The sequence below is a fragment of the Cetorhinus maximus genome, chromosome 14, assembly GCF_964194155.1.
Source record: "Cetorhinus maximus chromosome 14, sCetMax3.hap1.1, whole genome shotgun sequence".
NCBI classification, from domain to species: domain Eukaryota; kingdom Metazoa; phylum Chordata; class Chondrichthyes; order Lamniformes; family Cetorhinidae; genus Cetorhinus; species Cetorhinus maximus.
In genome coordinates, this window is record NC_135892.1 from 33,700,778 (window position 1) to 33,724,698 (window position 23,921).

Below are 23,921 nucleotides of genomic sequence, written 5' to 3' on the forward strand. Positions count from 1 at the left end.
GTAGCAGCAGTTGAAGGGCCAAGCCCCCTTGGGCAAAATTGGTTCAAGGAGATTAGAATGGGCTGAAATTTTCCAGTTGAGAGCAAGTGGGCTACCAGAGCTACTTAGAAAGTACGTCACTGTCTTTGAGGATGAACTGGGGAAAACCCAGGGCCTGTAGGCCAAGATTCATGTGGATCTGGAACAACCCCTCGCTTCATGAAGATGAGACCGTTACCATATGCTCTGTGAGAAAGAGTTAACATTGAACTGAACAGACTGGAGGAACTGGGCGTTATACAACCTGTTCAGTTCTCAGAATGGGCAGCACCCATAGCCTCCATCCTTAAACCCGACCAAAGGTCCGAATTTGTAGAAACTACAAACTGACGGTTAATTAAGTAGCTAGACAGGCACCCATTTCAAAAATCAAAGACCTGTATGCCAAGCTGGCAGGAGGGACAATTTGTACACAGCTTGACATGAGTCATGCTTATCAACAATTAGAGTTGGATAATACCTCCCAGGAATTTGTCACAATTAATACCCACAAAGGGTTGTACCAATATACACGATTGCCTTTTGGTGTCTCCTCCGCTTGTACCATCTTTCGGAGAACCATGGAAAGTTTATTGCAGGGGCTGCCCCAGGTTGTAGTCTTTTTAGACGATGTATTGATGACAGGATTCACTGAAAAAGAGCAAATAGCAAACTTAGAAGTGTTAAAACATTTCTCGCAAGCTGGAATACGTTTAAAAAACAAAGTGCACGTTCCAAGTGAGGGAGGTAATCTTTTTGGGTCATTGGGTAGATTCACAGGTCCACCACCCAATTGAGGAGAAAGCGAGAGCCATAAGAGAAGCACCTGTGCCAAAGAACACCTCAGTGCTCAAATCATTACTAGGAATGATCAACTATTATGGGCAGTTCTTACCCAATTTGTCTACACTGCTGAGCTTTAATTCTGGTAGCATATGAATACACTTTCGTACATAGGCTTGGCAATCAAATTGCATATGCTGAAGCCCTTAACCGTTTGCCTTTACGAGAAAATGATGATCATGTTTCAGTTCTACAGAAACTTATTTTACTGTTAAATTTCTTAGATGCCTCACTGGTATGTGCTCGACAGATCAGACTGGACAAGCTGGGACCCAGTCCTATCTCAGGTATGAGAACAAGTGCTACATGGTTGGTCACAGGAGCCCGTATCTGACAAAATAAAACCCTGTACTTCAACAGAAGACATGAAATAACCAGTCAGGATGGTATCTTATTGTGGAGAGCACAAGTGATAGTTCCTCCAAAGGGAAGGGAGCCTCTTTTAGTTGAGCTACACAATGCCCATCCAGGAATTTCCCAAATGAAGACCGTAACACACAGCTACCTATGGTGGCCTGGGATGGATGGCAAAATAGAGAGTATAGTAAAGCATTGTGGGCAATGTCAGCAACTACAAAAATTGCCAGTGATAGCTCTGTTACACCCATGGGAGTGGCCAGGTAGACCCTGGGTGCGGTTACACATTGACTATGTTGGACCTTTCCTGGGAACAATGTTTCTTCTCATTGTCAATGCCTATTCAAAATGGTTGGACAAAAATGAGGTGAAGTTACCAACGTCAGCCACTACAATTGAGAAACTACGTCAGAGTTTTTTCATTTATGGACTGCCAGAACTGGTAGTTTCCGATAACTGCACGGCATTTACAAGTGCTGAGTTTGTGGTTTATCAGTCTCAATGGCATCACTTGTGAAAATTGCACCATACCACCCTTCCTCAAACGAGCTGGCTGAAAGGGCGGTTCAAACGTTCAAGACAGACGTGAAAAAACTAAGCGGTGATTCATTGGCAATCAAACTAGCACACTTTCTTTTTCATTACAGGACTATACCCTCATACAACAACAGGTTTCACACCTGCGGAGTTATTGTTGAAACGCTGTCTCAGGACACGATAGAGCTTAATAATGCTGAATATAGAGGGGAAGGTGGAAAGGAGTCAGGGAAGCCAGAAAACTAGACACGACTGGCATAGTTGTGAGAGGAAATTTACCGTGGGAGAGCCGGTATATGTAAAAAACTTTGAGAAAGGACCAAAGTGGTTACCGGGTGAAATAAGTGCAGTGACTGGACCTCTAACTTACCACGTGGAAGTGGAAGGCTGGAAGGCTGGATCATCTGTAAACATGTGGACTACTTAATGAAGAGAGAGACAAATCACTAAGGTTTGGTTCCACCAGTGATAATGACCACATCTGCGTTTCCTGTTGAGGATATTTAGCTCAGGACTGACATGTCTGGTGTATCTGTAAGAGTTGAGGATACAGAACTGCAAGTGCCCACGAAAGCACCTGATGTTCAGGCAACTCCAGAAACGGAGGTTCCCAACAAAGAATCTGAAGTTGTGGAGCTGCAACATTCCATAGGAAACCACCCAAAAGACTGAACTTGTAAATTCCTTACCCAGTGTAAATATTATGTTGACTTGAAAAATATATAGTTGTAAATGTATGTATAGTCGAGTTAAAGGGGGAAGGATGTAGTAATTATGGTTTTATTTAGTGTGATGTACCTTTAAGAATAGTACTTTGTTAGGCAAGGTGACATGACCTATAGTGACCAATAGGAGGGTAGCGCGGGCTATCCCAGCAGTCACTGTAGCGATAGAGCTGGAGTTGAAACCACACGTGTAGTTGCTGCTGTGTATATTTTAAATCAACTTAATATTACTCAAGATGTATCTGCAGATCAACTCTATCACTAATAGCACAACTCGGCCACCCTACAACAATTTGATTTCAGTTGTGATATACTGAATTGAAAGTAGTTTCTCACTGAAGTTGAACTGTGGTCTGCTTCTGATTTTGTGTGCCAGGAAATTTTAAATAATCTGTCTGGTCCATACACGAGTAAGTTTAAATTTAGGCAGAAATTCACAGTATCGATTTGATTTGCTGGTCTGCACCAAAGGGAAACTCTTTCGAGTTATCAACAGTCACAGATTGTAACTCTTTCGAGTACAATCACAGTTCTTGGTTTCCGGGAGTGGGACATGAACCCATAACCCTCTGATTCAAAGGCGAGGGTGCTTGCACCAAAGGGAAGGTGTGGGTGTTCTTCTGTAGAACGAATTGAGTAATTAACTTCTGGTCTCACTTGTCTTTTATTGCACACCAGTGGAAACAGTTGCATAGTTTAATCAGTGAGATTTAGCCATTTGCAGTGAATTTCATTAGTGGCATCAAATTTATAGGAACTGTGTGTCCAATTACTATTATACTAGTAATGTTTGTCAATTTTCTCTCCTTTCCCTCCAATTCTTTCCCACAAGTGACAATTTTTTTGGGACATTTTAAATTATTTCATGAGAATGTGAGTGTCACTGACAAGGCCAGCATTTGTTGCTCAGCCCTAACTGTCCTTGAGAAGGTGGTGGTGATACAATGTCAGCTATGGCTCAGTGGTGGCATAGTGCTTTTGCCACAGGATTGGTATTCCAGAGACCCAGGGTAATGCTCTGGGGACCCAGGTTTGAATCCCACCACGGCAGATGAGATTTGAATTCAGCAAAAAATCTGGAGTTAAAGTCTGATGACCTTGAAACCATTGCCGATTGTCATAACCATCTGGTTCACTAATGGAAGGAAACCTGTCCTTACATGGTCTGTGGTTGACTCATAAATGCCCTCTGAACGAGGGCAATACATGCTGGCCTAGTCAGTGACGCCCACATCCCATGAATGAAAAAAGCTCTTGCCCCTGCTGTCTTACTTGAGAGACTTGAGCACAAAAGCTAGGCTAACACTCTAGTGCAATACTGAGGGAATGCTGCACTGTTGGAAGTGCTGTTCTTTGGATGAGATGTTAAAAACCAAGGCCCTGTCTTGCCCTCTCGTGGACACAGAAGATCCCATGTTATCATTTTCCAGAAAATCAGAGGAGTCCTCGGTGGCATGCACAATATTTCTCCCGAGGCAGTCTCTGGATCAAGGATGACTTGCTTCCACTCCGGTTTGATGCGTTCTGTGATGGCTGATAAGTCCAATGCGCGATCCGCAGACTTTGCTATTACAGGGTATGTGTTGCTTGGAGGGTTGGGTAGATGAGTTGAATGGAGCCTCTGTGTGTTCCCGACGAAGTCTCTGTGTTCAGTGCCTTCCTGAATGTTGCTTCTCCATTTTGGTCGGTCACAATTCAGGGTTTCCTATGAGTCAACAGGGTTGTTTGATCTCTTTAGGGGTGCTTTGAGGACATCCTTAACGTGTTCCTGCTGTCCTGCTGGGACTGAGTTCAGAGTAGAGCAGTTGCTTTGGGAATCTGGTGTCAGGCATGTAAATTACATGTCCTGCCCAGCAGAGTGGGTTTTGAATGTTTTGCACCTTGGACATGTTGGCTTGGGAGAGGGCACTGCTGTTGAACTGCCTTTCTTGTCCAATAGTTATGCCTCAACCAACATCACTAAATATAGATTATCTGGTCATGATTACTTTGCTCTTTTTGTGGGACCTTGCTGTGCACAGATTGGCTGTTGTGCTTCCTACATTAAAACAGTGGCTATACTTAAAAAATACTTCATTGCCTAAGAAGGGCTTTGGGATGTCCTGAGGTTGTGAAAGACACTATGTAATACAAGTTTGTTCTTTTTTGTTATTTCAGGGGCTATTTGAGCTTTGCCACTTTTGTTACTTTTTATGCAAGGCTACCAGGTAAATGTCAGCTATGGAGAACTTTGGATGTGTGTGTTGTTTGAGCAGATGGGGCATTGGCTGAATGGTGACATTTCCTCTAATTATAATGTATTAACTACATCATCTGCTTACTGTGGCAAAACTGGAAATGCTTCCTTTTAGAAATTGTGAAATGTCAATCGCCCTTGCAGTTGGTTCCCAGTTTAACTATTTATATGTTTTGTAACTAAACTTTCTCCAAATGTTGTCTTTGCATAGGAAGTTGGGATATTTAAATTTTTAAACATCCCTGCGTATGATGATGATGCTGTTGCTTGAGTCACCTGCTGGGCATGTCTTTTTGTCAGGTATCCTGCCCAAGCCAGGCCCAGCTCAATTGCAAGTTGACCTTGTACACAAGATCAAGGACAGACTTTCTGCTGATACTTTTAGAGTTGTAAATATCACCTGAGATTGACAATAAAATGACAGTTTCCTAATCAGGATTTAAGGGCTCTTAGCACTGTGGCTGTCTTTACAGATAAAGCCGGAGTGTGATTGATTAATGGGGTGTGCCACAAGTTATCCAGGAAATATTCTCTTTGTACCTCTCCTGATCTAATAACTTCAGTTCAGCTTTTTTCATTTTCATTTGAGACTTGAAAGTAAATATTACTTTGCAAACCATGGAGCAACATGCAAAAAATAATTCCCAATATAATCCATTCTAGTTGGCTCTTATTGTGTTGTCTCTGCTTTCACTTTTTAAAGATTACATTAAGGAAAAAGGTTAGAATTCAAATTTCAGAATCCAGATGCTGAAGACCAGGACTAGGGAGTAAGCCTTAATAGCCTTCAGGGAAAGAATCATTGCTGGTACATTCAATCCTGCCATCAGGGAATTGACCAACTTTGTAGCTTCTTGTCTCTGAAACCACCATGAACTAGATGTACATGAAGTCTGACACTTCCTGGGTAGCCGAACCGACTACTAAGTTGCCAGGGAATCAAAATAACATTGAACGGTGATGAAATGTCCTGAAACATTAACTTTGTTCATGCCTGACCTGCTGAGTATTTATAGCACTTTCTATTTTTTTTATTTCAGATTTCAGCATTGGCTCAGTGGTAGCACTCTTGTCTCTGGCTCAAAATGTTGTTGGTCCAAGTCCCACTCCTGACCATTTGATTTAAGCTGAAACTTTAGTGCAACGCTGAGGCCGTCTTTTGAGATGAGATGTTAAATCAATTCTATCTGGCCTGTCAGGCGTTCATAAAAGATGCCATGGCACTATTTTGACAAAGAGCAGAGGAGGTCGCCCAGTGGCCTGACGATACTTATCTCTCAGCCAACGTCATTAAAATCGGTCACTGTTTATGGAACATCGCTGTGCCCAAATTAGCTACTGCGTTTCCTATATTACATGAGTGACTGCACTTCAAAACTATTTAATTGGTTGTAATGCAGTTTGGGACATTCTGAGGCTGGGGAAGGCACTGTATAAATGTAAGTCCTCTTTCTCACATTGGCCTCAATTGATGTGCAGGGCGTAAGACACAATTAGAAACAAATACAAGACCAGATGGGTAGAACAGAATCATTATTCATGCATCATGCTGCATTGGTTACAAGGGATTGATGCATTCAAATCCTGGAGAGTTATGATTAATGTCCCTGTAAGGTTCATTTACAATCCTACATATTTAAGAGGCGTAACAGAAAACAGTATCTGTACACATGGGACAGCTGCACTGTATGAAGCCATGAGTTTGATTTGGTCAAAGCAGTGCTCTGCAACGAATGGTGTTTGAAAAGAGGTTTTCTTTTTCCTGAAAGAAACCATGAATGCAGGTTATTTTGCATTCTGAATGCTGGATTTCAGTGCCCATGATGGTTCTGATAGCAATATCCATCCCAGGTTTGTGTCACCTTCTTACTTTTGTACTAACTCTAGCAGCTGGGCTGTTGGATGTAAATGACTACTCCCTTGTAAATTATTGAAGGAATGGTGCTATTTAATTTATTTCTTATTTCAGATGAGAATCTGCTTAATTTATCTTCTCTCTTCTGTTCAAGCACAGTGAGTTAAGAATGACAAATATATTAAGAATGTTAATGCGCAGGTTGTAGACCTAATGGTTTCTATGATGCTATTTTCAATTGCTCATTTCATTTCAATTAGTGCACTGTTTAACAAAGGAAAATTCATTACAAAGCTCGCTCCTTGAAACAATTATATCATGCTTCATTTTCAGAAGACTCTGCTGTGTTCCCCTCCCCCCTTCGCTGCAGGAGGTCTTCATAGAAGGAAGTTGTTTTTTCCCCCCACAGCCCTGTACAGTATTCATGTATTTTCTCAGTGTGTGGCCTTCCACTTTTCCTGATCATGAAATGAATGCTTACTTTGCATAGTGTTGCTCAGGCTGCCTGTGTTACCAGTCTAAATTCAGTGAACTTGAGTGAGTTAATAAGTGGCTTGCTTGTTTCTGCTACGCTCTAAGCAGCTTGCAATACCAACAGGGTGACCTGAAATGAGAGAGTGGCTTGGAAGCAGAGTATTTACATCGATTAGAAAATCGGTGTGTGACGGATTAACTCAATATATAATTGTTCAAAAAAAATGGGGATTCAAGCGTTCAGTAATCCATTTAAAATCTTTATTTAGATATCTGTTGTTAAAGTCACGGTTCTTTAGCCTTAATTGTAATGGAAGTGTTAGAATTACTGATCTTCCATAATGGTGTACATATTATGTAAACGTAAATTGTAGCTATGGACTATGGAACTCAATTATCAAAATAGCTTAAACTTTGTTAACAAAGCTCAATTGAGGTTAGTTCTGTAACTTAAAGGCCTTGGTCATCATTGCTTATATCTTGAGCTTCAGAGTGTCAAACATCACTCCTCAATCCACTGTCCACACTGGGAATGGAGATTGTTCTGATACATGATGAAACACTCAAGTTTCTTTCTTCACCTTGTGACCTCGCTAAAATGGATTGATGTCCTTGAGGGTATTTAAGAAAGATGTACATTCCTGGAACTCAATCTGCAACTTTCTGTTTGGGAGGAAAAAATGTTCTGCTGTTTACACTTCTGGGATGTCCTGATTTTCACCTAATAAGATGTAACTTTACTTTCTCCTGCAACCTCTTTTCCGGTTGGAATATTTTTGGTCATGGCATCATCCCACCTCTCCTGGGGCTTTTGAGTCCTTACTGCGGTAGGGTTCATGGACAGTTGTCATTTTTCTGAAACCATGCACAAGTGACAGGTGTATGTGTGAACCTCAAAAGGGAGTATTGATGAGCTGTTCAATCTGGGGAAGCAGGGCTAAGGCACAGGGAGGGCAAGAAACTGAATCATGGCTAAGATTGATCCAAAATTACATGCACACACTTTCAATAGGGGTACTGGTTACTAATACTAATTAAGATAATCCAGGGCATTGAGGCCAATCGCAGTGCCATTCTTATTGCCTTGGGTGAAATTTGTTATAATTTGGGAATTAATCTGGATCTTCCAGGTCTCTGTGTCTCATACGCTCACTGGATAGACTTGCCGAATGAGTCCCAGATTAATTTTTGAATGTAAAAAGTAAGACGTGCTTCAAAATAATTCGAAAAACAGGCCAGCAAAATCACCCATAAAATTTGAAGCAAGACTATGGTAATGTATACATAAACTCCATTGGCTTCAACCATTGTATGCAATGAGGGGCTGAATCTTATGGCCACCCCTGTTGGGGAAACGGGCGGGTGGACACCTAAATTAAGTTGTCATGCCATTGACAGTGTGCCCCCTGCCGGCTTGCCTGCCCTGCCATAATTTTATAGGTGGCGGGGGAGATGGCTGAAATGGGCTGCCTGCCTATTTGAGGCTTTTAAGTGGGCAATTGCTGCCCAATTTAAGGGCCTTCTCTCATTGCTCTGATTTAATGGACAGTGGGAGAAGCCTGCACCCAATGTGTAGCCCTCCAGGTTTAACCCAGCAGGCTGCTGATTGGTGCAAGTGAAGGGGATGCCTACTTCTCAGAACCCCTAGGCCAGTCGGAGACCCCACGACCCACCCCACAGCTTTGCCTCTCCCCATTCACCCTCCTCCCATGCCCTGTTCAACATGCCCCATTACTGCACTCGTCGGAGCCTGCCAAGCCGGACCCGGTGAGAACCCAGACTTACCTGGGTTTTGGGGCATCCATGGTTCCTCTTCCTCTGGGCTTCCTGCAATACTGGCAGTGACCCTGGTGTGCTGCAGAGCTGTTGGCCTCCGATTGGCCGGCAGCTCATTAAGGTTGGGACTTCCTCCTGGAGAAGGTTAGAAGTCCCACCTCATGTTAATTAAAGAGTTGTCACCTGAATATGTAAAGCAGGGCAAGCCAGCCAGTTGGAGGTGGCCTTGCCCTCAAAATTTACGCTGGGATGCTCCCTCAGCATATAGTCAAGTCCGGGGAGTTACTTCTGGAATGAATAGTCCAAGACCGTAAACCTTTCCATGCATTGACTCAGGATACTGATTAATTGACAGAAACTGATGGTAAACCAGAGAAGCTGGTACCTTTCTAGCTATTGATGAAATGTTTTGATAATTTTTCACAGAAGTTGCTGCTGCCTTCATAATTTTATAAAAGCTGTAGAGATTGACCTCTGTAACGCACAACAACTTGCATCAGTGTGAAGCAATAATTGCTTTGGGCAAACTCAGCACAATCCATTAGCGTGAGTGTGATATTGGTACGTTTAACCTTGCTACATGGAAGCTTGTGATTGGACATTATAACCTGTAATTATCTTTGAAAAATTTGATTGGTTTTGTGCTCGTTAACTTGTTCTTATTTGTTCTTGGGATGTGAGCAAAGCCAGCATTTATTGCCCATCCCTAATTGCCCTTGAACAGTTTTTATCAGCTCTCTTACAGATGAGTTTGCCAATTATCAGATTGTGAATATTTAAATCTTCTCAGGGTTTAGTATTTTTATCTAATGAGTAGAGAATCTTTAGTTTTGGTTGGGTAGATTGTGATCAGTTGGTACTCTGCACATAAGGACTTGTTTCCCACAGCATGGTTTTAAATGTCAAGACTTTAATGAAGTGGGCACAAAGAGTAATAAATGTATGATGACAGACTAGGTTTTTATTTTAAAGTTACAAAGTTTATGTTGTGCATTCGTTATTTCCTTCGCCACACCATTGATTGTGCCTTCAGCTGCCTTGGCCCTAAATTCTAGAATTCGATCCATAAACCTCGCTACCTCTCTCCTCACTGCTCCTTTAAGACATTCTTCAAAAAGAGGTTTTCAGGAAGCTTTTGGTCACCTGACCTAATATCCCCTTAAGTAGCTCAGTGTCAAATGTTGACTGATAACACTCCAATGAAACTCCTTGGAGTGTTTTTCTATGTAAAGGCACTAAATAAATGTACATTGTTGTTATAGACCGGTGATTCATTTTAGGAAGATTCATTCACCTCTTGGTACAATAGCACCCAATGAGATTTAATTTTACAGGATTCACTAAATTAACAGTGCAATTGTGACTACTGCAAACACATCCTGTAATTAGTGTAAACTCTTGAAAGTGCTTTTGTACAAACCAAATGAATTGTAGAGGGAGGAATGTTAATGTAAAACCTGCCCCATACTTCACTTGCAAGGCATATTAACCTTTGCTCGAGGAAACGTTCCATTGTCAGAGTTCAGGAACTGTTTTCAATCAGTCTTATTTATCTTGTACCAACTACCAAGCTCTAGAATGACATTAATCTGCAATACACAGCTTTATGCAAATTATTTAGGACTTTGCTTGGTGAGTAATTTTGTGCAAGGTCATTGTGTTTTATGTTCTAGGTTTCTTTCTGCCTGAATCAGGACACTCAAACTATGGCTTGTGCATCGGATTGTCTTTCAGTCTCCAGGAATTAAAGACTAACCTCGAGGACACTGCTGCGAGAAACTCATAGGGCCTATAATTTTAAAAAACATCATTGAACATTTCTGTTTACTAGTTATGAAAATAATTGGACATAGCAGGGGTGAGGGTAGGGAGAATGGAAATAGTTGACAGTCAAGAACAGTCCAGTTGGGTAATGAAAAGCCTGTTTGCTTTCCAATTGGCTGGGAAGGTAGTGTGCCATGAGTATGGGTGTGGTCACTGACCAATGGCCAACTGATCATGTGGTGACATCCAAGAATATGTCCAGCCAGAATCGATGGTCTTGTCCTGAAGCCCAGTCACAGACAACTCTGGTTTTATGTCTATTTGCTACCTTGTCTTGTTTGAATTTTGGAAGGTTCAGAAAGTTGGGTATGGTGGCAGCTGTCGAGCCTGATCCAATCCTCAGCCAAAGCCAGCATGTCCTCTTTCAACAGGAGCGTTCTGGTTGGAGATTTAGATTGGGAGCTCTTGCAGACATCCCTGTCATCTGACTGAGATCAGCCAACTCAGCATAGACTTTTAAGGCTGTTTCATTGAGACTTGCTGTTGTGGATTATGACCCATACTCAATTTAGAATTAGTGCCTTGTAACTTCCTGCCTGCCATCTGTTATCCATTAGGACCTGTTCTCTGAACTTTATGGATTGCAATTTCAATGGGATAATTTGCAAGAAGACCTTTCACCGATCGCTATTTTATTGCTCATTTTTTTTTAGAAGTTTAACTCTGGAGAATGACAATAGTGTGGGACAGTTAATGGTGGGGATTGTTTACGAAAAATGGTATCGTGCTGCATCCACAGCCATTGTATGAAAGATACCGAGGTCAGGTCTGATAATCCAATCACGCGCCTGACATTGCATCATCTGCCTTCCATTTGAAAGGGCTGCTGAATGCTGTAGTGGGGTAAGATTCATCACTGGGTTCAGGTTGGGGTTCGAAGCCTCCATCCTTCATTAATTCACTAGCCTGCTTCAGTGGTGAAAAGCTTGGTGGGTTACTGTAGGTAAAAGTTGTTGCACAGAGGCTATGCCATTATAGGGCTATGGGTTACACCCATGCTTTAGTGTGGTACACTGCATTTTTTTTGTTCTCTCCAGTCTTACACTGCTGACTCTTTTCTGGGCGATTGTTCCATGGATGCTAAGCTCCCACTGGTACTTCACCCAACTGTTAGCAGTCACTTGTGAACCTGAACATTGACAGGCTATTGAACAATGGAGGGCATCACAATCATTTTTTTGTCTCTGCTTGCAGGATGTGTGCATCCAAGAGGAGCCCTTCATAGTTTTGTGGTGTTGGAACCCTAAATGATATTGCTGTTTCAGCCCCCGGCCCACAGGTGCCAAATGCTTTCGTGCTCCAGTAAAACCAACTGGGCACACTGAGCTTGGAACTGTTGTCATCTTTGGGTGTGTGGCTCTGCCACTCACATAATATATTTTAATATATTTGCTGAGCCATTTGGGGATCAGCCAATTGTTTTTCTGTAAACCTGTGAGGCTGCTTAATATGCATTGAATTTTACACTTCCTAAATGGTTTAAGCAACTTAGACTATATTTTTAAATGGCAAAAGAGCTGGAAGGGTGATTAGGTGAAAAAAGTGTATGTAGCAGTTTGCTATGTTCTGGAATACACTCGCTAAAAAGGTGGTGGGAGTAGCTTCATTAGTAATTTTCGAAAGAAGATTGGATACTGTATGAACATAAAACCATAGAAAAGTTACAGCACAGAAGGAGGCCATTCAGCCCATCTTGTCCATGCCAACCCGAGGACACCCAGGTGCCCTTGTTAATCTCATCTTCCTGCACCCGGCCCATAGCCCTGCAGCTTACAGCACTTAAGGTGCAGATCCAGGTACTTTTTAAAAGAGTTTAGAGTTTCTGCCTCTACCACCAACTTGGCAGCGAATTCCAGACACCCACTACCCTCTGCGTAAAAAAGTTCTTCCTCATGTCCCCCTTACACCTTCTGCCACTTATCTTGAATCTATGTCCCCTGGTTCTAGAATTCTCCACCAAGGGAAACAATTTTATCCTGTCCACTCTATCTATTCCCCTCATAATTTTGTATACCTCAATCAAGTCACCTCTCAGCCTTCTTTGTTCTAAGGAAAATAACCCCAATCTATCCAATCTCTCCTCGTAGCTACACTTTTCTAACCCTGGCAACATTCTTGTAAACCTCCTGTGCATTCTCTCCAGAGCTATTACGTCCTTCCTGTAATGTGGTGACCAGAACTGCACACAATACTCCAGTTTTGGCCTCACCAGTGTTTTATACAATTCCAACATTATATCCTTACTTTTATATTATATATCTCGGCCAGTGAAGGAGAGCATTCCATATGCCTTCTTTACAACCTTGTTTTCTTGAACTGCTGCCTTCAGGGACCTGTGTACTTGTACGCCAAGATCTCTCACTTCATCTACCCCTCTTAGTATATTCCCATTTATTGTGTAATCCCTGCAACTGTTTGACATCCCTAAATGTACGACCCTGCTCCACACACTTCTCTATGTTAAAATCCATCTGCCACTTTACTGCCCACTCCACCAACCCACCTATATCGTTTTGGAGATTATGGCTATCCTCTACACTATCCACTACTCGGCCAATCTTTGTGTCATCTGTAAATTTCCCAATCGTGCCCCCCACGTTCACGCCCAAATCGTTAATATATAACACAAACAGCAAGGCTCCCAACACCGAGCCATGTGGAGCACCATTTGAGACAACTTTCCATTTGCAAGGGCGTCCATCGACCATTACCCTTTGTTTCCTGTTACAAAGCCAACCTTTTATCCAGTTTGCTACGTTACCCTGAATCCCATGGGCTTTTACTTTCCTGACCAATCTGCCATGTGGGACCTTGTCAAAGGCCTTGCTAAAATCCATGTACACAGCATCCACTGCACTACCTTCATCAACCCTTCTTGTCACTTCCTCAAAGAATTCAATCAAATTTGTGAGGCAAGACCTTCCTTTAACAAATCCATGCTGACTATCCCTGACTAGTCCATGCCTTTCCACATGACAGTTAATCCTATCTCTCAGGATAGATTCTACTAATTTGCTCACCACCGATGTAAGACTAACTGGCCTATAATTGTTTGGCATTTCCTTTGATCCCTTTTTAAACAATGGAACTACGTTTGCATTTCTCCAGTCCTCCGGTACCTCCTCTGTATCTAGTGAAGATTGGAAAATCATCCTCAGAGCATCTGCTATCTCCTCCCTGACTTCCTTCAGCAGCCTCAGAAACAATCCATCTGGCCCTGGCGACTTATCAACTTTCGATGATTTCAACCCTTCGAGTACTTCCTCTCTCTTTATGACTATCCCGTCCAATATCTCGCAGTGTTCCTCCTGGACTACTATATCTACATCCTCCCTTTCCTTTGTAAACACGGAGACAAAATATTCATTCAAAACCCTTCCCACAGCCTCTGCATCGACAGACAAGTTTCCATCTTCATCTCTGATAGGTCCCACTTTTTCCTTTAACTAACCTTTCAACATTAATGTATTGGTAAAACATCTTTGGATTATCTTTAACTTTACTTGCTAATCTTTTTTCATGCCTTCTCTTTGATTTCCTTATTTCCTTTTTTACTGCGTCCCTGCACTTCCTATATTCGTCTAGGCTATCTGCAGTGCTTGGTTCTTTGTGTCTATCGTACGCTTTATTTTTCTGTTTGATCTTCCCCTGTATTCCACTGGACAACCAGGGGGGTCTAGATTTGGCAGTACCACTCTTGAAGGATGAGAAGGAAAGATTTTCAGGACTGTCAAAAAGCGTGGGGGAGCGGAACTAATTGATTGGCTCTTTTCTCAGAGCCAGCACTGTCCCAGTGGGCTGAATGGCTGCTTCCTGTGCTGTGTGGTTCTATATGTGAATGCACTTTTTCCATATATACTGGTTTGAAGGAATATCCCTTCTAGACTTGCAAGGAGAATGAAGTTAAAACATTCAAACATACAATGGCTCTTCATTCAGATTGTTTGTACTAGATGGCTTTTCTTAAGTACTTTTTGCATAATAGCTTGCTTTAGGCTAGTTTTACAGACAGCCAATTAACAGTGATTTCATCTGTCCTGTTAATTGACAGTTATTTTTGAGGTTAAGCAGCAGATTCTGGTTATGGTGGTCAACTTCAGTAGGTCCACATTTGATCATTGCTAATGACTTACTGCGGCATCTGAGCTTTAGACAGATCTTTGAAGCAGGATGAATGCAATCCTAATAATTCTGCTACATATATAGTTCAAGAAGTCATCAAGATATATAATTTTGCCACATTTTAATTTGTGTTGCTCAGCGATGCCACATTTGTTTTTAAATGTGTATGTTTGTGTGGAAAAAATGGAGCAGCTGCAGACAGAGGCTAACTTACAAATCTCTCTTTCTATGCCTTTCAAAGCTCAGTTGCAGTTAGCAGTGGTGGCTTGAGACCTGTATTCCATGTACTGTCAGCTCAAGTGCCCTCTAAGGCTAATGTAAAGGTGGCTGTACAGACAGCCTGTTTTCCAAGGCCCAATAAAGGAGCCCTAGCAAAACTGGAATCAAGGGGAAAACTCTTCACTGGTTGGAGTCATACCTAGCACAAAGGAAGATGGTTGTGGTTGTTGGACGCCAATCTTTTCAGTTCCAGGACATCACAGCAGGAGTTCCTCAGGGTGGTATCCTCACCCAACCATCTTCAGCTGCTTCATCGGTGGCCTTCCTTCCATCATAAGGTCAGAAGTGGGGATGTTTGCTGATGATTGCACAATGTTCAGCAATATTCACATCTCCTCAGATACTGAAGCAGTCCATGTCCAAATGCAGCAATTATTGGGATTGGGCTGACAAGTGGCAAGTAACATTCACACCCCACAAGTGTCAGGCAATGACCATCTCCAACAAGAGAAGATGGCATTACCATCACTGAATCCCCCACTATCAACATCCTGGGGATTACCAATGACCAGAAACTAAATTGGACTAGCTATATTAATACTGTGGCTGCAAGAGCAGGTCAGAGACGAGGAAACTCATCAAGACTCCTTGGACAGCACCTTCCAAACTCATGACCGCTACCATCTAAAAGGACAAGGGCAGCAGACACCTGGGAGCGCCACCATCTGGATGTTGCCCGCCAAGCCACTCACCATCCTGACTTGGAAATATATCGCCATTCCTTTACTGTCCTGGGTCAAAACCCTGGAACTCCCTCCCTAACAGCACTGTGGGTGTACCTATACCAAATGGGTTTCAGCAGTTCAAGAAGGCAGCTCACCATCATCATCTCGAGCAAAGAGGGATGGGCAATAAATGCTGGCCTAGCCTGTGATGCCCACATCCCATGAAAGAATTATTAAAAAGCATTGTTAGTTTTCACATGTATTATGACAACTCTCAGCTCTATCTCACCACCACCTCTCTTGACTCCTCCACTGTTGCAAAATTATCAGGCTGCTTATATGACATCCAGTACTAGATGAGCAGAAATTTCCTCCAGTTAAATATTGTGAAGACTGAAGCCATTGTTTTCGGTCCCCACCCCAAACTTCATTCCCTAGCAATTGATTCCATCCTTCTCCCTGGCAACAGTCTGAGATTAAACCAGCTTGTTTGTAATATTGGCAATGCATTTGACAGAGATGAGTTTCTGAACTCAGTCGTGCCATCACTAAGACCGCTTATTTCCACCTCCATAACGTTTCCTGACTTCAGCCCATCTCAGCTTATCTGCTGCTGAAGACCTCACCCATGCCTTTGTTATCTCCAGACTCGACTATCCCAGAACAATCCTGCCTGGTGTGTCTCATTCTATCCTCTGCAAACTTGAGGTCAAAACTCAGCTACTTGTGTCTTGACTCTCAGCATATATCGTATCTCCCATCACCCCTGTGCTCGCTGACCTACATTGGCTTCTGGGCGAGCAAAGTCTTGATTTTAAAATTCTCATCCTTGTTTTCAAATCCTTCGATGGCCTTGCCCTATAATCTCCTTGAACCCCACAACCCTCAGATATCTGTGTTCCTTTAATTTTGCCACCTTGTGCATGCCCAATTATAATTGCTGCACTATTGTTTGCCGTGCCTTTGGTTGTCTAGGCCCCGAGGTCTGGAATTCCCTTCCTATACCTCCCTGCCTCTCTACCTTGCTTTCCTCCTTTAAGGCACTTCTTAAAACCTACATCTTTGACCAAGCTTTTGGTCCTCTGACCTAATATCTCTTTGTTTTATAATAGTCCTGTGAAGCGCCTTGGGACATTTCATCTGTCAAAGATGCTATATAAGTATAGGTGATTGTTGTTAGTAGTCCACTTAGCAAGTGAATGCACCCTGAGCATAATGCCAAATCCTTAGCCATGCTGGACCAATAGGCCTGATCATCAAACGTTTGAAGGGAGAGGTGGCTAAGGTTGATTGGGTAAATAGAATAAAAGATATGGCCATAAATAAACAGTGGGAAATTTAAAGAAGCGATTCAAAATAATCATGAGAAGTACATTCCATTGAAGAATAAAAACTAGCAAGAAAGATCCATCTGTGGCTTAATAAGGACGTTAAGGATATTATTAGATTAAAAGGAGATGCTTATAATGTTGCAAAGAACAGTAGTAAGTCTGAGGATTGGCAGTGTTTTAGAAGTGAGCAAAGGACCATCAAAATGTTGATCAAGTAAAAAAAAAATAGAAGAGTAAACTAGCCAGGAATATTTTTTAAAATTGTAAAAGCCTTTACAGGTATATAACGAGGAGAATAGCTAAAGTAAACATTGACCCTAGAAGCTGAGACAGGAGAAATTATCATGGGGAATGAGGAAGTGGCAGAGACATTGAACAGATATTTTGTGTCTGTCTTCACAGTAGAAGATTCGAGTTCCATACCAGAAATAGAGGGTAACCTAGGGGCTAATAAGAGTGAGTACATTAAGGTAATTAATATCAGCAGAGAAAAAGTAGTGGAGAAACTCAAGGGACTAAAATCTGCCAAATCGCAGACCTGATGGCCTGTCTCCTGGTGTTATAAGAGAGAGAGTTGCAGAGATGGTGAATGCACTGGCTATAATTTTCCAAAATTCCCTAGATTCTGGAATGGTCCCAGCAGATTGGAGGTCAGCACATGTAACACTATTAAAGAAGGAAGGGAGAGAGAAATCAGGGAACTACAGACCAGTTAACCTGACATCAGTCATCAGGAAAGTGCTGGAATCTATTATTAAGGAAGCCTTAACAATGCACGTAGAAAAGCATAGTATGATTAGAACACATCAACATGATTTAATGAAAAGGAAATTCTGTTTGACAAATTTATTAGAGTTCTTTGAGGATGTAACTAGTAGGGTGGATAAAGGGAATTAGTCATTTGGTAATACAGAATTTAGGTATTGCTGAAAAACAGACATGCTGTTGAAGCTTTTCGTCTTGCACTCAGGACAGATTTGCAGGAATACCAATTGTAAAGAGAGCAACAATTTATACTGCATGAGAAGAAAGTGCTGGTTAGTTGGCAAGTGGACTCAGATTGTTAGAGGCGTTGCCATGGAGAATGCACTATGGAACAGTTAACTGCCAAACATTTGTTTAAATTCAAACCAGGCAGATCAACTCAGATTGCTCAAGGCATTGCCCTGGGGAATGAACCAGGGAATTCCTTCCCCAAGCCATTGTTTAGTTGAAAAAGGTGCTCCTCCTGTCTGCAAGGCACAGAGCCCTGAGTGTGAATACGTAGCTTCTAGTACGCAGAAGAGGGCCAAACTGCAAACCTGACTGATAATCTTAAATTGGTTGTTAGTGTAATTCTCAGCACTATTGGGATTGTTTAGCAAAGCGGAGTCAAATCTAATGTTGGACACTATGTTTTGAGTTTTGCAAGCACTAGCTGGTTGGGTATGGCTAGTGCTTTGTTGTGAACCGCCGAAGGGATGTGCTGTTTGAAATGATGGTTCAGCTTCTCATGTCTGCATATGTCAACATGATGTCAAGACGGTCACTTCACTGTCATGTGCTATGTTCCCGTCAATCCTGCCCTCTAATATGGCAACATATCAAGGAGGAAGAGCAGATACGCAGCCCAGTTTAAACTTAGACTTTGAGACTGCAGAGCAGGCAAATCATTGTGCAGCAGTTAGAGAATTCAAGATATCAGGGAAGAACATTAGAGATCGGAGAAAACTCTACACAACTTCGGCAGATGCCTAAGAGTAAATGTACAAACAGAGGAAAGCCTAGTTTGTGGTTGCAGTTGGAAAACGAAGCTGAAATACATAAATGAAAATCCCCAGAAAGGACTCTGTCTTTCTTGAGGATCAATCCAAATCTTCACCCTGCAATAAGTAAGAAAATTAGGCTTTGCAGATTTCAAAGCCAGCCCTGCATGTGTACCAGGTTTATGAAGAGAGATAATTTTGTACTGAGACAGAAGACCAAGATTTCAAGATGTCTCCCAGTAGAACACAATGACGGGCTTACTGCATTTCAGCGATTTGTATTCAAACATTGACAAAAGAATGGGATATAAATTGGCCTGTATTGGGAACATGGATGAATTTTGACACTTCAGCCAAGCAAAGTTGGAGAGAAAATGTCAATGAAGACAACTGGCCATGAAAAAACAGAATGAAATTGTATAAATTTGTATCTGTGGCTTTTGTTTTTTGATCAACTTCATAAGTTTTGATGAATTTAGTGTACATGATAACTGTCTCCATGGAGGTTGTTATTTATAAATAAAATTTCAATAAAAATACTTTTTGGCTCCTTTCACACTATGGGGGCAGGGTTGGTGGGAACAGCCTCCAACTTTGCTATCTCTGAGACAGTGAGATGATGGGAGAGGATGAATTTCAACCCCTTAGAATCATTACTTGTGTAACAATCAACTCCCCTACTTTTTGGCTGAAAATTTAGTCTTAGAAATTCGGCTTTTACACAAGTATATATGGTTTCTGTACATGGTTTTTATCACTTGACACTCCTGATGCTATAATAAAAGTCTATTCCGCTTCTAAGCTTCATCCTAAAATATGTTCCATGCCCCCAACAGCACCTGACTTCTTTGTGATGGACAGTTCTGTGGTGAGATTTCATGATCTGCCACCAAGTTATGCTTATTTGTTTTGACATGTTCCAAGTGCCCTCATGTACTTCATGTTCGTTCTAAGTATTGCAATTTCATGTTGCAAAGTCTCTATTCAACACATTGATTTGAATAATTGTACTGTGCTGGGGTGGGAAGTGTGGAATGAGCTGTGAAACAATATTTGTGATGAATATTGTAATTATTTTTTCATGATGCTGTTTTTAGGGTAGTACATTCTCCATTTCTTGTCAGCCCCTCACTGATGCAAAGTGACAGTCTGCCAGGCACTGAGAGATGTTGTAACTGGCCTATTGGTTGGGTTTCTGTGCTACCTGACTGAGGGGGAGGGATGGAATCAGTGTGTGTGAACATGCTGTGATGTACAGCAAACTCCCTCTAAACTGGTATAATAAAGCATTTCAGTTGCTGAACTGCAGCCATTGCACTTAGTTTTGGTTTCTGCTTCTGCATTCTGGGCCCATATGCATCAGAAGATTGCCAGATTTATAATCATTTAACACTCTTATGCTTTTGCTTTTCTTCATCAGTTAACTAGCTGTGCTTCATCATTTCCTGGCATCTGCTTGTGTAAGCAGCTTGAAGAATTCCGAATCAGGATTATTGATCTGGAAGCTGAAATGCAGACACTGCGCAACAAATACCTGGATACTTTGCTCCAGAAGACAGTCACACCCCTTAGAAGAGGGTCATCTATTTTGGTCGGCAGTAAGGGACAGGAGGATGTGACTGTCAGTGAGGCAGGTAATGGGACCGAGCAGACAGTGGCGGGGGGAACCTCAGGCTTTGCAATTGTCGAACTGGTTTGAGGTGCTTATAATCTCTGTGGCTGAAAGCGAAGTCTGCAAGGTGGGTGAGCTGACTGGCCATGGCACTGTGGTACAGGAAGCAGTTCAAGCGGGTGAGCAAAAAGGAATGTAATGGTAGCAGGAGATAGTATAGTGAGGGGGATTGACATTGTTCTCTGCAGCAAAGAGTGAGAGTCCGGACGGCTATGTTGCCTGCCCGGTGCCAGGGCTCGGGACATGTGCTCAGGGCTGGAGAGGCACTTGCAGTGGGAGGAGGAGGATCCAATTGCCGTGGTCCATTTAGGTACCAATGACATACGTAGAACTAGGAAAGTGGTTCTGCAAAGTCAGTATGAGGAGCTAGGTACCAAATTAAGAAGCAGAACCTCAAAGGTAATACTCTCTGGATTATTACCTGAGCCATGTCCAAATTGGCATAGGACAAATAAGATTAGAGAGACAAATGCATGGCTCAAAGACTGGTGTGGGAGAAGTGGGTTCTGGTTTGTGGGGCATTGGCATCAGTGCTGGGGAAAATTGGGGCTGTACCATTGGGACATTTTACACCTAAACCCTGCTGGGACGAGGGTCCTCACAAATTGCGTAACTGGTGAAGTGGGCATGAAAGCTGAGCTAGCTGAAGTGAAGTGGGAAACTAGGCTAGAGGATAGATCAATAGAGAAGCAGTGGCAGACATTTAAGGGGATATTTCAGAATATTCAGAATAAGTACATCCCTACCATAAAGAAAAATTCTAAGGGGAGGACCCACCATCTGTGGTTAACTAGAGATGTTAAGGAAAGCATCAAACTTAAGGAAAAAGCATATAACTCTGCAAAGATGAGTGGCAGGCCAGACGATCGGTCAGAATATAAAGAACGGCAGAGAATGGCTATAAGGTTAGTCAGGAGAAAGAAATTAGAGTACGAGAGGAAGCTAGCTAGAAATGTAAAAACGGATAGCAAGAGTTTCTACAGGTACTTAAAAAGGAAAAATGTAGGTAAAATGAATTTTGGTCCTCTAGAGAGTGAGGAGTTAATAGTAGATAATAAGGAAATGGCGGAAAAAATGAACAAATATTTTGCTTCTGTGTTCACTATAGAGGATACAAAAAGCATTCCAGTAATAGCTGCAAATTAGGATGAAAGGGGGAAAGCAACTTGGTGAAATTGAAATCACTAGGGAAACGGTACTGAGCAACTTGCTGGAGCAGCAGCTGGCAAGTCTCCAGGTCCGATGGACTACATCCTAGGGTCTTGAGAGGTGGCTAATGAGGTAGTTGATGTGCTGGCATTAATTTTCCGAAATTTGCCACATTCTGGAAGAGTTCCATCAGATTGGAAAGTAGCAAATATAACCCCTCTATTCAAGTAGGGAGGGAGGCAGAAAATGGGAAGTTTTTGGCCCGTTAGCTTGACGTCTGTCATGGGGAAGTTATTAGAATCGATCACTAAGGAGGTTATAGCTGGGCACTTAGAAGAGCTCAAGGCAACTGGGGAGAGTCAGCATAGTTTTGTGAAAGGAAAATCATTTTCAACCAATTTATTGGAGTACTTTGAAGGAGTAACGTGCGCAGTAGATAAAGTGGAGCCTGTAGACGTACCGTACTTGGATTTCCAAAAGGCATTTGATAAGACGCCATATCAAAGATTATTATGGAAAATAAAAGCACATGGCGTAGGAGGTAACCTATTAGCATGGATAGAAGATTGGCTGGCAGAAAGCAGAGAGTATGCATAAATGGGTCTTTTTCTGATTGGCAGGATGTGATGAGTGGCATCCCACAGGGGTCTGTACTGGGGCCTCAAATTTTTGCAATTTACATCAATGACTTAGATGAGGGGAGTGAAGACATGGTAGTTAAATTTGTAGATGACATAAAGATAAGTAGGAAAGTATGTTGTGAAGAGGACATGAGGTTGCAGATGGATGTAGATAGGTTGAGTGAGTGGGCAAAGATCTGGCAAATGGAGTTTAATGTGGGAAAATGTGAAGTTGTTCACTTTGGCAGGAAGAGCAAAAAAGTAGAGTACTACTTAATTGGAGAACAGCTGCATAATTCTGAGGTGCAGAGGGATCTAGGTGTTCTAGTACAAGTCTCAAAAGGTTAGTATGCAGGTAGAGCAAGTCATTAAGAAGGCTAATGGAATGCTATCCTTTATTATGAGAGGGATTGAACATAAAAGTAACGATGTTATACTTCAGTTATACAGGGCATTGGTGAGACCGCACCTCGAATATTTTGTGCAGTTTTGTTCTCCTTTTTGTGCAGTTTTGATCTCCTTATTTAAGGAAGGATATAACTGCATTGGAGGCGGTTTGCTAGATTGATACCTGGAATGAGTAGGTTGCCTTATGAGGAAAGGTTGGACAGACTGGGCTTGTTTCCACTGGAGTCGAGAAGAGTGACGAGTGATTTGATTGAAGTATACAAGTTCCTGAACGGCCTTGACAAAGTGGACGTGGAAAGGATGTTTTCTTTTGTGGGTGAGTCCAGAACTAGGGGGCACTATTTTAAAATTAAGGGTTGCTCTTTTAGGACAGAGAAATTTTTTCTCTGAGGGGTGTGCGACTTTGGGATTCTCTGCCTCAGAAGGTGGTGGAGGCAGGGTCATTGAATATTTTTAAGGTAGAGGTAGATAGATTCGTGTTAGGCAAGGGAATCAAAGGATATCAGGGTTAGATGGCAATGTGGAAATCAAAACACAAGATGATCAGCCATGACCTTATTGAATGGCGGAGCAGGCTCAAGGGGCCGAATGGTCTACTCCTGTTCCTGTTATGTTCTTAAGTACTAATTCAGAAATCTAGCTTTGTAATGAAATTGGCAAGAGCTTAACTATAACCTTTGCCCACTGGGTCACAATGCTGGTAGTCCCTCCCTAACAGCACTGTGGGTGTACCTACACCACATGGACTGCAGTGATTCAAGACCGCCTGTTTGAGCAATTGGAGATGAGCAATAAATGTTGGCCTTGTCAGCGACACTCAGATCTCATGAATAAATTTTTAAAAATTCAAGACTAATGCACTTCTCAATTGCATTTAAACACTTCCATTGCTTTTGCAGCATCTGTGACCTTCTCGATCCAGATCCATAACGACTGTATTAATGAGTCCGACAAATGAAGTGAAGAGCAAATGGTCAGCCCATTCTCTTCACTATATTCATAGAAACAACAACATGGATGGAAGGAGGCCATTTGTCCTGCCTCACAACTTTGATAGAGCTTTTCAATTAATCCCATTCTCTTGCTCTTTTCCCATAATCCTGTAATTTCTTTCCCTTGAAATATTTATCCAGTTCCCTTTTGAAAGTTAGTGTTGACTCTGCTTCCACCATCTTTTCAGGCAATGTATTCCAGATCACCATAACTCACTTTTTAAAAAAAAGTTTCTTCAGGATTTTTGGTTCTTTTGCTAATCATCTTAAAACCCTGTTCCTTGGCTACCAAC

General features: G+C 42.1%; 1 protein-coding gene across 4 annotated transcripts in view; it reads left to right on the forward strand.

Moving 5' to 3' along the window:
- The window catches only part of myo6a (myosin VIa), a 261,840-nt gene that overhangs the window by 19,417 nt on the left and 218,502 nt on the right, over nt 1–23,921 (forward strand). Inside the window, exon 1 of one of the 4 annotated variants that reach the window (XM_078556765.1) lies at nt 6,549–6,567. The exons of the other annotated variants lie outside the window; for them this stretch is intronic. The gene's annotated coding sequence lies outside the window, so the exon portion shown is untranslated. Of the gene's footprint in view, nt 1–6,548; nt 6,568–23,921 lie in introns of those variants that run through there. 4 annotated transcript variants of the gene reach the window in all.